The sequence below is a fragment of the Capra hircus genome, chromosome 22 (genome assembly GCF_001704415.2).
Source record: "Capra hircus breed San Clemente chromosome 22, ASM170441v1, whole genome shotgun sequence".
Lineage (NCBI taxonomy): Eukaryota > Metazoa > Chordata > Mammalia > Artiodactyla > Bovidae > Capra > Capra hircus.
Window position 1 is genome coordinate 30,344,649 of NC_030829.1, and position 14,639 is coordinate 30,359,287.

Below are 14,639 nucleotides of genomic sequence, written 5' to 3' on the forward strand. Positions count from 1 at the left end.
CCAACACTTAGAACAGAACCTGAAACTTATTAGGTACAAAATAAGTACTCTTTTGAAGGATGAGTGGATCCACATGCAGAGTGGTATGGTTTTAGAGATGAGGAAATGCGCAGATAGAGTGGTGGGCATCTTGTTGAAACCTTACAATTGGCAGCATCAAATTCAAAGTCAAGTGTGTCTGGTCCAATGGCAGACAGTTCTTTCCACCACACCTGCCTTCTCAGACTTTAATGTGAATCACATAGGGGATCTTTGCCAACGTGTACATGCTCATTCAGTTGGTCTGAGATGAGCCGAGAAGGTGCATTTCGCTCTCGGGCCATACACATGCTACTGTCCATAGACCATGCTTTGTCTAGTAGAGGTCTGCACCATAGTTGCAGTGTTAGAAGTGATAATTTTATTATCTGATGGAGGCATATGTGATTCTGTGTCTGAAAATCCTTGCCACAAGACAGAGTCTTTGCACCTGTACTGGTCTCCTAAGGAAGGTATCATGGGGCTCTGCTCTTGGATAAATATATGGGCCACATCATTTGGTTATCCATGGGCTGTGTCTTAGATATTGATGATGTCTAGATTTGATGTGTCTTAGATATTGATGATGCTAATGGGCCCTGTTGCCTCTATTAACAGTCTTAACTCAGTATCCAGTGGTGTTTCTGCTCTAAAGATGTCCGATACCCATACTCTTCACATTGACCTTGGAAACACCCAGGAGTAGCAATGCCCTTTATAAGTTTCTTTGCATATTTAGTTGACTGCTATTGAGAATTTGGAGTCTCCAGACGTCAGGTGGTCCCACCACTGACTCCATAACCATCTAGTGGCCTTGGTACCCAGTGTGTGAAGGAGGCTGCCATCATGGGTCCCACTTTGGTGCCTGCTCTGTCGAGTGTGGGCATCTTAAGCTCTGCCCTTCTTGTTGGCATGTGTGTGACAGTTTCTTCCTGGTATCCTTCCTAGCTTGGTACTTCCTCCTAGCTCTTGAGAAATAGGTACAGAGGTTGGCCTTTTTTACTAGTTAGAGTGGAGGGTTCAAGGTCTGGTTGCTTATCTTAGTCATTTGACACCACATGGTAGAGGAGCAGCCAGAAGCAAGAAGACCAGGGGACGAATTAGGACGCTTGAGCCTGTACTGACAGATGAGAAGGGGCCCCTGAATCAGAGCTGTGATTACTTATCACCAAGCAGTCTGATGCCTGGCTCCGCCTATCCTGTGTTACCAGCCTATGGCTCTTCAACAGTTTCTCAGTTCATCCCTTGCTGACTAGAGGATGTATCTGGGTTCTTAACTTAAGGCTGACTCTTTGTTCTTCCCAGCCATTCACACCAGAGCTGTTCATCATCTTTGTGCCTGATTGGAGTCTACCCTTCATTCATTATGTAACATAATGTCACCATTTTTTGGGGGGTATGCAGGGTTTGGAGATCTGTGTATGTTGTGTTCTAATTGTATAGTAGTAAAAATTGAAGGGGCACTTTGAAAAAGATTTATTTGAGCTCAATATTTTGAAAAACTCTTCGGCTCCACGTTCCTTTAAAATATTCAGCTATATTAGATGTTCATGAAGGCTGGTTTAATGAGATGAGGACTTAATTTAAGGGCATCATTATATTATCGAAATCACACTGAAAGTAAATTGGCAGATACCTGTAGTTTGTCCTGAAGTCACTTACTGAAGACCTTGCCTTAGTTCTCTTCACTTGGGTAGACACAGCACAGGAATTTATAGACAATATGAATGAGGAGTCTGCCACTGAGGAAGTTTTCGTAAAGCACATGATGATTTTTTCTATCTAGTTACATTAGACTTTTCTACCTTTCATTTTTATTTTTCATTTGTTCGGGAATGTTGTATGATCTTAATTTATGGAAACTCTGTGCCTATGCCTTTGGACTAATCAGCGTCGCAAAGGCAGTGGTTAAAGTGAACCAATGTGGAAAGCCACAAAGAGAAAAGACTGCTTGTATTTTTCTTTTATATATAAAAATTATTCTCATTTGTAATACTTTAGCATCATGGTCATTGTTCCCATAAAAAAAATACTGTATTTTGTGAAATGATACAATCTGTGAGGCATTTCCCATTAAGTAGACACCATGTCTTTAAATTATAGCAATTTCTTAAGATTTTAAGGCACAATGGGCTCTTAGAAGTGTGATTAATAGCAGAGAATGAGGCTAATGCTGGGTCATCAGTGGCACTCCATTACAAAAAAGGTTGGACTAATAAAAGCATCCATCTTTTTGACCAATAAAACATTTGAATGATATGCTTATACTTTTTATCATATAGTAGTTACTTAGTAATGAATAAACTCTGAACTTGCACTGAAGAAAGACAACTCTACTTAAGTGACTGTTGGACTGGTATTTTGATGATGTCAGAAAAGGTAGATCTGGGAGGAAGGCTGTGTTGGAGTTGCCAGTTTAATTTTTAAGCTGTCTTCTACAAGCATCAGACACAGGGCCCAGGAGTCCCATCCAGTTTAGGGGCAAAAGTAGAGAGTCTAGTCAGTTGATAGTTTCTTCAGCAGCGTAAGTATATACAGTAGGTTCTCTAAGTGCTTTATGAGGTGCATCCTTAAGAATACTGTGCTTGGGAGTCCAGGATGTAGCCTGATTCCAGCACAGATCTCTCAGGCCTCCTCTGGCTCAGTTCCCCAAGATATAAGCTCATATCCCATACCCTGGGGTGTTGGAAGAGGATTTTTAGATGGTTCATAAATCGTTCACCGGTTCTCATCATTGTGATTTGATGTTGAAGCCATTCCATTTTCAGTCTGTTTTAATCCTTCTGATAAAGGCAAGGAGACAGTCTCCATTTGGTGCTAGCATGTCTTTAATCTCTCTCCTTCCATTGTAAGCTCATTATTTAACAAAGGAGGAACATGGCTCCCACTCAGAGCCTTTGTGGACAGCAGGATCTAGCTAGAATTTAATAACACCGGTTGGGTTGTATTACATTTATTACAAAGTCTTTCTCTCCTTCAGAGGAATGCATAGTGGTTTTTCCATTTGACCAAATGATATAAAGTTTTCTTTGAAATAGATTTATATTTGTCAAAAGTGAATAAAATTTTAAAATGACATTGGAGGTGTAGATAAAGCCTGCAAAAATCATGAAGGGAAATGCAGAAGTGAGTGCTTGAGGCTTGAAAACTGGCCCAAGGGACTACTCAGATGGCATGACCACTCTGACAATCTCAGGATTTGTAAGATTTTTTTGTCCCAGAGAAAAAGATGTGGAAAGAATAAATCAGTCCTTTCCAATCTTGGATCTCCCCATATCTTCCTTAAGACTGTTTTCAGTTTTTAAAATAATATATCAAGCAAGTTGTATGATTAGGAGTTTGGGATTATAATATACACACTGCTATATATAAAATAGATAACCAAGAAGGGCATGCTGTGTAGCACAAGAAACTCTATCTTATAATAACCTATAATGAAAGAGAATATAAAAGCAGAAAAAATGTGTTTATATAAATATATATCTAAATCACTTTGCTGTATACCTGAGGCTAACACAACACTATAAATCAACTACAAGCTAACACATCAAGCTAACACATCATTGTAAATCAGAGTATTTCAATAAAACATTTTAAAGAGTAAAAAATAAACATTTGAAAGTTAAGGCATGAAAGACTTCTTAATGCGTGGTCTTTTCCTCTTTCATTTATTTTACTTTATTAATATTTTTTTTAAATGAAACTAAGCAATTGGGGATCTATGGGGAACAAAGTAAGTAAACATTGTCAGTGCAAAGGTAATTATGGTTTTGGACCATGGATTTTAAATCATTATCATTAGACTCAAACACCTGGTTATTAATCAAAATAGGAACCATTACAATCAAAGACATTTTTGCCAACGAGAAATAAGTTTGTTTATTCCTGTAGTGAAAAATCTGTGGTTTGGGATTCGACGAACTCTTGGAGAGTATCTTCTTCCTCCTGCTGATTGTGGAAGTGTTTTCCCTGCAAAAAAAGTTGTCAAGATGCTTGAAAAAGTGGTAGTCAGCTGGTGAGATGGGGCGCTGTTGTGGAGAAGAATTGGGTCCTTTCTGTGGCCAGTGCCGGCTGCAGGCGTTGCGGTTCTCGGTGCGTCTCATCGATTTGCTGAGCAGATTTCTCAGAGGTGATGGTTTCGCCGGGATTCAGAAAGTCACAGCAGATCAGACGGACAGCAGGCAACGAACAGTGTCCCTGACATCTGTTTGCTGCAAGCTCAGCTTTGGGAAGTGCTTGGGCTCTTCTCCTCTGTCCAGCCACTGAGCTGGTCATTGCCAGTTGTCATGTAAGACGCGCCTTTTGTTGCCCATCACAGTCTGATTTAGAAATGGTCCATTGTTGAGTAGAATAAGAGAAGATGACTCTTCAAAATGACGATTTTGGGGATTTTCAGTCAGCTCATGAGGCACCCACTTATTGAGCTTTTTCATCTTTCCAATTTGCTTCAAATGCCAAATGACCGTAGAATGGGTGACTGAGTTTTTCAGCAGCTTCTTGTATAGCTGTAAGAGGATCAGCTTTGATGATTTCTTTCCACTGGTCCTTGTCAGCTTCCTATAGCCAGCCACCGCGCCCCTCATCTAAGGCTCTCGTCTCCTTTGCAGAACTTCTTGAACCACCACTGCACTGTATGTTTGTTAGCAGTTCCTGAGCCAAATGCGTTGTTGATGTTGCGAGTTGTCTCTGCTGCTTTATGACCCATTTTGAACTCAAGAAAATCACTTGAATTTGCTTTTTTGTCTAACATTATTTCCCTAAAGTAAATATAAAATGAACAGCAAGTAATGTCATTAGTGTAAAACATAAAGTGAGAAATGCACATTAAAAGTATGTATAACCTCATTTATTTAAGAACGTATTCCAGTGTCAAGTAGCAAATTTCAACCGAGCAAAGCTGCAGTTACTTTGCACCAACCTAATAGACACATGCAGGTAAGACTGAAGGTATGGGATGGAAGAAAAATGCATGTTATCTGTCCTACCCATGCTAAGAAATCAGTAGAATCATCCTGGAATTCAGAGGAGTCTCCCTCCATTTGGGTGATGGTTATGTGTTTGGTGTTGTCCTTTACCAAGGGAAACAGTTATAGCTCTTTGGATTACCATTTAGAATTGTAAATGCTATTTATAATCCTTTACCAATAGTCTAGTTCTTCCAAAATTCAGGAATAGGAAATAAAAATGAAGGCCAAGAGAAGGCCAGGACAAAATTAGAAGTGTGAATAATGAGTAATCCACTTTTTCCATTAAAGGTGGGAACTAGGGATGGAGGAACACAATATTATGCTTTTACTTCTTCATTTTTTTCTCCTTTGAGTTTTGCTGGGACATGGGATAAGGCATCTCTGTCTCCTAGTTATCTCGGCCTCATGCACAGAGCGTGGAATTTGAGAACCTTCCGTTCCCAAAGCATTTGAGGAAGAGTCTCTGTGTTAGTTGTTTCGGCCGCCAGACTTGCATCATCAGGGTTGAGCAAGGCTGTTTCCTTCTCTAGGGCAGTGGAGCGGCCGAAGCCCCAGAGGGCTTGCTAGGACAGACAAAGGAGACATCTCCGCGTCCCTCCCCTGTGTCCGTATGGTGGTGACGGGTTCATGAGCCTGAGAGACCCCCTCCTCTGCTGGCACGGAGCCCTCCTTGGACATTTCTTCTCCAGACACTGTTGAGGCCTTAGGGGCTATGTTGGTTCGGGAATAGCAGACAGTCAGCAGAGACGGACTTGGGAAGCAACTGACAGTACAGCAAAACAAAGACACGAAAGAAAATCCTCTGTTTCTCTGTGACTTTAGCGTCACAGAGCAAAGAACAGGTTACTGAAGTAGGAACTGGAAACAAGAGCTGCTGGAGAAGGCTAGGAGGTTTACAGTGGAATTGGGGTGGCCAGGAAGGACCTGTACAATTTTGTTAAGATTTTCAGACAGAGGTAGAAATTTGAGTAATCTAATCTTTATCAGTGCAATTCCCAGAATCCTCTGAGGTGTGTCTTTAGTCATTTTTTTAAATTTCATTTTCTTATTTTCAAATTCTGCTTTGGATATCCAGCAATGTTTTGCTGTACTTTGCACTGACATAATGCTAAGTTTTTAAAAATTAATTAACTGATTGTACATGTAAGATATGTACTTAAGACATGGACTTCCCTGGTGGCTCAGATGGTAAAGTGTCTGGCTACAATGCGGGAGACCAGAGTTCAATCCCTGAGTGGGGAAGACCTCCTGGAGAAGGAAGTGGCAACCCACTCCAGTATTGTTGCCTGGAAAATCCCAGGCAAGGAGGAATCTGGTAGGCTACAGTCCATAGGGTCACCAAGAGTCGTACATGACTGAGTAACTTCGCTTTCTTTTTCACATGTAAGATATAGATAAATTACCAAACTGTCTTTCAGTGTGTCGTTGCTTTATAGCTTTTAAGTAATGGAGAGATGTTATTCATAAGTATCAAAATTAAGTAGTTTAATGTTAAAGTATCTGTAAAATAGATTCCCAAATTCATGTTATAATTGCAAATTGTTTACTTAAATATAGCATCTCCGATGCAGTGCGATAACTTTCTTTTGATATACAGCATGCTGTTTAACATATTAGTACACATGAAACAGATTTTTGAACATAAAACATTTCTTTGCGATGCTTTGTTAGTGGACAGATTAAGCTTATTCACTCTTGGCTTCCAGGATTTAAGGTTTCTTTGATATGCTGGCAAGGTGAACTCTTGCATACTTGTAGGTAACATCAACCAATGTCTTTTAAGGGGCAGAAGTTTGATTTTTGCTGGGTGGTTAAGAATGCTACAGATCTATTTGTGGATCCAGTGTGCTTAAGGATATCTTGGATCAAGAAACTCGAGGAGAAAGTAACATCAGGGTTTTCCTTCTAGGTAAAACATTCCTGATCCAGGTCGGTGTTTGACTCATATATTTCATTGATAAAAGATGAGCCCAGGAAGTGAACGCATGGTTACTCAAGCATGAAAACATCACAGTCCTTTAAAGCTTTTACCATATCCAACCTATAGTAGTTTAAACCATGTAGATATTTTATTTTTATCTACAAGCGAGGAAATAAAAGGGCATTGACTGAACTCTTTTTTTGTTTGTTTTGTTTTTCATGTGGGGCAGGGAAGTGGGGGAGCCTGTTTTTCTTAAAGGGGGTCAGGCTTTTTTTTTTCCTCGGATTGCTAAATAATGTCACCAGTAAAGAGTTAACCAGATTTCACTTGATTCACTCTGGGTTAGATGATGATGAGTAATGCGAGGTTGGTAACTGCAAATTGTTGTTTATAAGCAAACATGGCATTGTGCAAACAAGCAGGCCTGGTCTCCAACTGGTTTGATTTCATGGTGGTCAGCAGCTGATCTATGTAACATACAACCTTTCTGCCTCTCTAAATGTCAGAAGAATGACTGTTTGTTTATCTTGCCTTCTTTGCAGCTGTTTACTCTGTAATGCATTTACCTCGACCTTGATTCCCAGAGAGTGGCCCCTCTCTCCTCCCCAGCTCTGTTTACATTAGCCCTGCCCCTGGTGTCACCTATGAAATCTGTTGATTATTCCACCTGGTTAATGTTAAATTACTCTTGTAAGATGATGTGTTTGTTCATAAACACAAATGCTGGGCCCCTTGTTTACTGTACCCATGGTAGCAATCGTTATTAAACAAATATTGCTTTGTTTGCGGGTGTGAGCAGCAGTTTATCCTGCAAGGTCTGTTTTTAAAAACACACACACATTAAAAAAATAAAAACTTACATGCTAGAATTTTGATAAAGAAAGAAAAGGGGAACTTGTCCCTGGAATGTGGTTGAAACAGACTTAGGTTTGCTTTTCTTATCTTTTGCTTGGATGAAGGGGCTGGAGAGATTAGCGAGTTGTTTGGTTTTTCTAAGAGATTTCCTTAGTGTAATGATATCTATGCAGTTGTTTGCTTTTTTCAGAAGGGAGAGAGCTCTCCTGAAAGGCCACTAGCTCAGTAATAGAACATCAGATGACTAGAAAACTCTTTGTGGAACAAACAAGGACTTAGAAGGTCTAGGAGAAAAAGTCTAGTGCTATGAACAAGGCAGTCATCTTTGAAAGGTACAATCCTTGAGTTTTGTATTTTTATGTGTTGTGTGTTGTCCTGTGGGCTCCATATGGATCCTCTGTGATGCCTATACTACAAGTTTGAAAGAAGACGACTAACTTTTAGTTTACTATGTTCTGAATAATTCCCTGTACTATAAAGACATACCGAGAGGACAGCATACAGTTAGTATCAGTGATAATATTTTTAAAATCTAGTATTGTGGTTCTCTGTTACACTTACCTGCCTCACTTTAAAATGCATTTATGCTTGTATCATTTCTTGTTAAGTAAAGCAGACCTTGTATCTCTCTCTTCAGCTTGAGGTGTCTGTGGGTGGGTGGGTGTGTGTGTGTGTGTCTGTGTGTGTGTGTGTGTGTGTCTGTGTGTGTGTCTGTGGTGTGTGTGTGTGTGTGTCTGTGGTGTGTGTGTGTGTCTGTGGTGTGTGTGTGTGTGTGTGTGTCTGTGGTGTGTGGGTGTGTGTGTGTGTGACTTTAGGACACTGGCAACCACAACAGAAGCCTGTCCTTTGTCCTATTTTGCAAACAATAGAAAAACTCAGCTCACATCATCTTTGTTTTTGTTTTTTAAATTACTGTTTGTTGCTGTTTCTGACTTTGCCTCTGTTTCAACACTGGGCAGGGCCTGTTAGCGTTTGCTGTAAATTACAAGGATACGCCACACACTGGGTTGAGGGTGGAGGCTGAGGGGGTCATGACCTTCAAGAAATAGTGGTCTTTTATGTCAGTAAAAGCCTGCTAATCTCTCTGTGAGAGTAGCTTTGGTAGGAGAAGGATATACATGCATAGGTGGAGTTTTTGAAGGATAAAATTAAATAATTGTCCATTTCACACAACAGAGAAATGCAAGCAACAGAGTTCTGACGGTCGGCACTCACAAAGCTGCCATGATTGCTGTGAGCTTATTGTCCACTGTGGCCACCAGAGCGGTTAGGTGCTGCAGGCGAAATGGGGGATACGTGAAGTGTGTCATCGAACACGCTGGTCTTTAATTGCTGTTAGGTATCCAACTCTGTGTAGATTCCGCTATATAAAATATGGAAATGAAAAAAATATATAGTCTGACCTGGTTGTCGGTCACTTTATTCCATTAGACTCTGAGAATGCAGCAGTTTGAATGTTCGAATGATTAAAGTTTGGTAGGCTTTGTTAGTTCTTAAACTTGAAATCTGTTTTGTTCTATGAAAATGCATTTTAATTAAGCTCCCCAGAACACCTGGCGGCATCATACCTTAAGCTTCAGAGGCTTCCTTGTGGCAAAGCAAACAACCTAGTCCTGAACTGGCAAGGCTCCTTTTTGCTCTGTTTAATTATTTGAGCTTGTCTGGATTAATATGCCAGGGAGTGGGTATGGATTCTCCTTTGTGCTTCTGTCTCCTGGAGCGGCTTCTCACTTCTATGCTTTGCTCACAGTTGCTATGATTACAGCACCTAAAGTCTCATCTACTGGGAGAGAGCAGAAAAAAAGACCAGTGGTCACTGAACCTCTAAAAATATAAATTAGAGATCTGTAACTGTTAAGAGGTTGGCATGTTGTTATCTGCCCTTCATGATGTCTTCTTAATATAAAGAGTACAGTGTTCCAGAAGGTTTAGTTATGACAAGTCACAAGACTGAGGCATCTATAGTTTCCCTGAAAAGTTTTACTACCCTGGAATTGAAATTCAGAAATGCTTTTTCCTTGAAAAGTTGAAGTCCCCTGTCTTCACACGGAAAGCCTGGTAGAAAAGGGAAATCATTGTTGTTAAGACCATCATTTGCAGTTCAGTTTAGTCGGTCAGTCATGTCCGACTCTTTGCAACCCCGTGAATTGCCGCACACCAGGCCTCCCTGTCCATCACCAACTCCCAGAGTTCACTCAAACTCACGTCCATCGAGTCGGTGATGCCATCCAGCCATCTCATCCTCTGTCGTCCCCTTCTCCTCCTGCCTCCAACCCCTCCCAGCATCAGAGTCTTTTCCAATGAGTCAACTCTTCGCATAAGGTGGCCAAAGGACTGGAGTTTCAGCTTTAGCATCAGTGCTTCCAATGAATACCCAGGACTGATCTCCTTTAGAATGGACTGGTTGGATCTCCTTGCAGTCCAAGGGACTCTCAAGAGTCTTCTCCAACACCACAGTTCAAAAGCATCAATTTTTCAACGCTCAGCTTTCTTTATAGTTCAAATCTCATATCCATACATGACTACTGGAAAAACCATAGCCTTGACGAGACCGACCTTAGTTGAGAAAGTAATGTCTCTGCTTTTTAATACGCTATCTAGGTTGGTCATAACTTTCCTTCCAAGGAGTAAGCGTCTTTTTAATTTCATGGCTGCAATCACCATCTGCAGTGATTTTGGACCCCCCAAAATAAAGTCTGACACTGTTTCCACGGTTTCCCCATCTATTTCCCTGAAGTGATGGGACCAGATGCCATGATCTTAGTTTTCTGAATGTTGAGCTTTAAGCCAACTTTTTCACTCTCCTCTTTATTTCACCCTTATTCCACTAACTCTCTTCTGAGTCATGAATTACAGGGAAAATTAAACATCCTGTTATTTACCATCTCCAGGCCTCTGAATTATCCTCATGTGTATTACATGTTCACCATGCGTATTGGTAGATTTTTTTATTGGTTGATTATCTTTACATTTTCAGCAAACTGGGACAGTCTTACTTCGGTGAAGACTTAAAATGGTTTAATGGCTGAAGTTCTTTTCTGAGTTTTAGAACTCCAAAACAGTCATTCCCGAGTACAGGAAGCAGAATATTTTAAAAGAAGCAACATAAAAGGTGGTGACTACAGGCCCTTGATCTCATTTGATTGAGAGGTTGGATTTGAATTTTTCTGTTGTGTAATCGTTCAGTTAAAAATTCAACAGTCATATATTGGATTCCTATTATGTTCAAGGCGTGTCTGAAAGTCAAGTTGGAGATAAAGGAATTTTGTGCTTTTTAATTCTTCTTAAACAAATGGAGATGGAGAGGTGCGGAAGGAAATCATTTTAATCGGAATGTTTTTTCTTCCATTTAATTGATAAACAAAAGTGCTTCTAGTTTGATAAGTAAAAACTAGTTGCTATTTCTTTTCTCCCCCTCCTTTGCGCTATAAAGGTTAAGAGAGCTATATCATTACTGTTATTATAAATTTGCAGTGTTATTGTTATTAATTATTTCCTGTTAACAATGAACAGAATTTCCGTCTCAAGTTTCTCACCGACTGACCTGAATTCCTTGCTTCACCGAATCCCTGCTGTTAGGGATTCTGGCTCTCTAGATGCATCCACAGTATTGTTGCCTGTGCTCATTCCTTTCTCACACCGAACCCTGTGTCTCCTGCATTCTTGAAGGCCAGAGAGAGGAGTAACTCCTTTAGTCCCCAGATGCCGGTGCTTCCTAGGAGGGATGTTCCTGGAGCCTCTTGATTTCTCCTCCCAGAGCGGCCCAGCCCATCACCTGCATAATATTCTCTCTCCATACTAACCTGGAACCGATGAATATTCCATTTTTACCCTAGATGCTCCCATATGACCAAGTTGCCACTTTTTTTTTTTTAAAGATGCTTTTGACCACTTCATTGCTCCTTAACTTTTTCTTCGTTAAGTAGTACACGAAATTCCAGATTTTTAAAGATAGATGTAGACGCGTACAGTGCATGGTAAAGTTGATAATACATAAATCATTTTTAACAACAGGTAATATGCATAATTTATGGTGTTACAGTGCTATCTTTTTGATATTTATGATGGATAATGCTCAATTTTTGCCCTCATATTACTGCTTTAAATTATACCACGGGAAAATTAATGAGAAAGTAGATTTATGGGTTTCATTTGTTTGTCAATTCGGAAATTAATTGGGTGTTAATTTTAGCCGTCCCTCATCAGACCAGGACTTCAGTCTGTATGCATTACTTTGTATTCATTGTGGCTTACTTCCCATTTACTGTGGGTCACTAGCTTTGCATACATTAAAATAGCCCTCCGGCTCATTCCCTTGATTACTTTTTGAACTGCCATGCATTAGAAAATTTACGCCTTTCTGTTATAATTATGAAAATTTGGCTTTGGGAGATGGTGCCTTCACAGCATAGTTAGCACTGTGACTTCTCTACCTTAACTTGGCTCTAGGATGGTTGTTCCATGAAATGGGACTGCTGCTAGTGGGGTCAGTGGACGGACAGAAGTGTGTCTAAAGAGTTCAAAGACAGTTTGTGGAAGTACTGTCAGATGAGAAAATAATCAGCTGTGGTCAGTCCGGTTCTCCAGTTCCTCCTCCTCCCCTGCTTTTGTCCTTGAGAGTATGCTGTGAGATTGCCAGTTGGAGACAGTCATTCAGTACGTGTCTTGGAGCCAGCTGTGGCCCTTCCATCATGCCCTTGCTTCACTTGCTCCCTATAATCCACTCCACTGGCCCTGTGTCTCCTCACTGCCACCTGCCCCAGTAGCATCTTCCCAGGTAAAGGGTGAAAGATTGGGAAGCTTGTGTCTCTCTCTCTGGGAAGTGTAGACCCCTCTTCTACATGGAGGCCCTGACTTCCATCTAGATCTAGATGCTTTTGATATTTGATTCCCTGACTTGAATGAGAGGAAGTGAGAGTACCAGGTGGGTTAGTTTCCCAGGTCCCTCCACTGAACTACGATGGGGAGTAAGTTCCCCTTTTTTGAAATTTGAAGTCGCTCAGTCGTGTCCGACTCTTTGCGACCCGTGGACTGTAGCCCACCAAGCTCCTCCGTCCATCGGATTCTCTAGGCAAGAATACTGGAGTGGGTTGCCATTTCCTTCTCCACACCTTAAAACTCCTTGGTGTGTATAGTGTGGCGAAGTAAATCCTTCACACACTTAAAGGGAATAGTTCATTTATCTAATGAGACCTGAAAGTGTGTGTTGGTTTTATTTCTTAATACAAACAGGTATGATTTCTTCTTTCCTGAACCATGTGGAGATGATTGTTAAGGATTTTGAATCTTCATGCTGCAACGTGAGGATTTTAAAGAGTACTTCTTTCGAAGAAGAACTAGGCTGACTCTCGCTCTTTTTTAACTCACGTACAAACCCTGTGCGGAGTCTAACTGATAATTGGGTCAGAGCCACATGATCGAGGTTTTGAAAATACAGACATAACCTCCTTTTATTGCACTTCACCTCACTGTGCTGCTCAGACACTGCATTTTCCTGTTTATAAATCGGAGGCTTTTGGCAACCCTGTATCCAACAAGTCTTTCAGCCCCATTTTTTCCCAGTAGATTTTACTCACTTTGTGTCTTGGTATCACAAATTTGTCATTCTTACTGTATTTCAAATTTTAAAAATTATTACCATACTTATTAGAGTGCTCCGTAATCAGTGGTTTTTTATATGACTATTGCAATAAAGATTACAACTTCTTGAAGGTTCAGATGGTGGTTAGCATTTTTCGGCAATAAAGGTTTTTAATTAAAGTATTTTTATTAACAGAATACTTTTTTTTCAGACACAATGCTGTTGTACACTTAATACACTACAATAGAGTAGAAACATACCTTTTCTATGCACTGGGAAACCAAACAATGTGTGTGACTCACTTTATTGTGATATTTGCTTTATTAAGATATTCGTTTTCCTGCCATAGTCTGGAAGCAAACCTGCAGTGTCTCTGAGGTCTGCTTGTGTAGCCACTCACATAATCTCTCCATTTGTGCATTTGTAGAGTTCTCCTCGCCCTCCTTCCCTCCGTCACTTTCTTCATTTCACCTTTCCATCCTTCCTCTTTTTCCAAAGCCTCTCTTGTCTCTTCAAAGTGCATGCCATTTTCCTTCCTTCCTCACACATGGATGAACAATGAGAAAGAGGGTATATGGGGGGGGGGGGGAGGGAGGCGGAAAAGGGAGGGGATGGAGTGGGAGAAGGACCATGTAATCACTCTTAATCATTTTCCTAAAAAGTGATCTTGCAGTTAACTTTTCTTCTCCTCTCCCCATAGACATAGAAATATATTTTACAAAACTATGTTTAGTTTAATTTACACATCCTTTCATGAACCGACCAAGTTCTTTAAGGGCATTTATTCTGCTTCATATAAATAATTGATCAGCCAAGTTAATTTACTTCTGCCTGACTTGGTCAACCTTAATTAACTGCCCTGGAATCAAGACTGAACTTTTTGTTAGCTTAAAATCTTTCACAAGCATGATAACAAGGGTTTTATTTTCCTTAAATTTTCAGCATCAACACTGTAACCAAGGAAATAATCATAATAAGAAAGCATTGCCTTCATTTACTATAAATACATTGGCCTGGACATTATGAATTTTCCAGAATACTTCCAGAGAGCAGCTCTATTGGCAACGACAATAAATAAGCACACTAAACTCAGTTCTTATCCCTCCTACAAGTCCCTCCAGCACAAAAATCGATCTTTTGAAATCAGTAGCACTGTAATGTTTCCAAGTAAGATGAGAAGCGGGCCATTTTGGCTTTCGTAAGCTTTCCGACATCTGTGCGATTGTAGCATCAGCTTTTGTGCGGTTATGTTGAATGGATCATATGTGATTTAAACACGCCCAGCTCCTTCAGAGAA

General features: G+C 40.4%; 1 protein-coding gene across 13 annotated transcripts in view; it reads left to right on the forward strand.

Annotated features, from left to right (window-relative positions):
- Positions 1-14,639, forward strand: part of FOXP1 (forkhead box P1) — a 624,629-nt gene that overhangs the window by 364,765 nt on the left and 245,225 nt on the right. The window contains exon 1 of one of the 13 annotated variants that reach the window (XM_005695731.3): positions 8,070-8,093. The exons of the other annotated variants lie outside the window; for them this stretch is intronic. The gene's annotated coding sequence lies outside the window, so the exon portion shown is untranslated. Of the gene's footprint in view, positions 1-8,069; positions 8,094-14,639 lie in introns of those variants that run through there. 13 annotated transcript variants of the gene reach the window in all.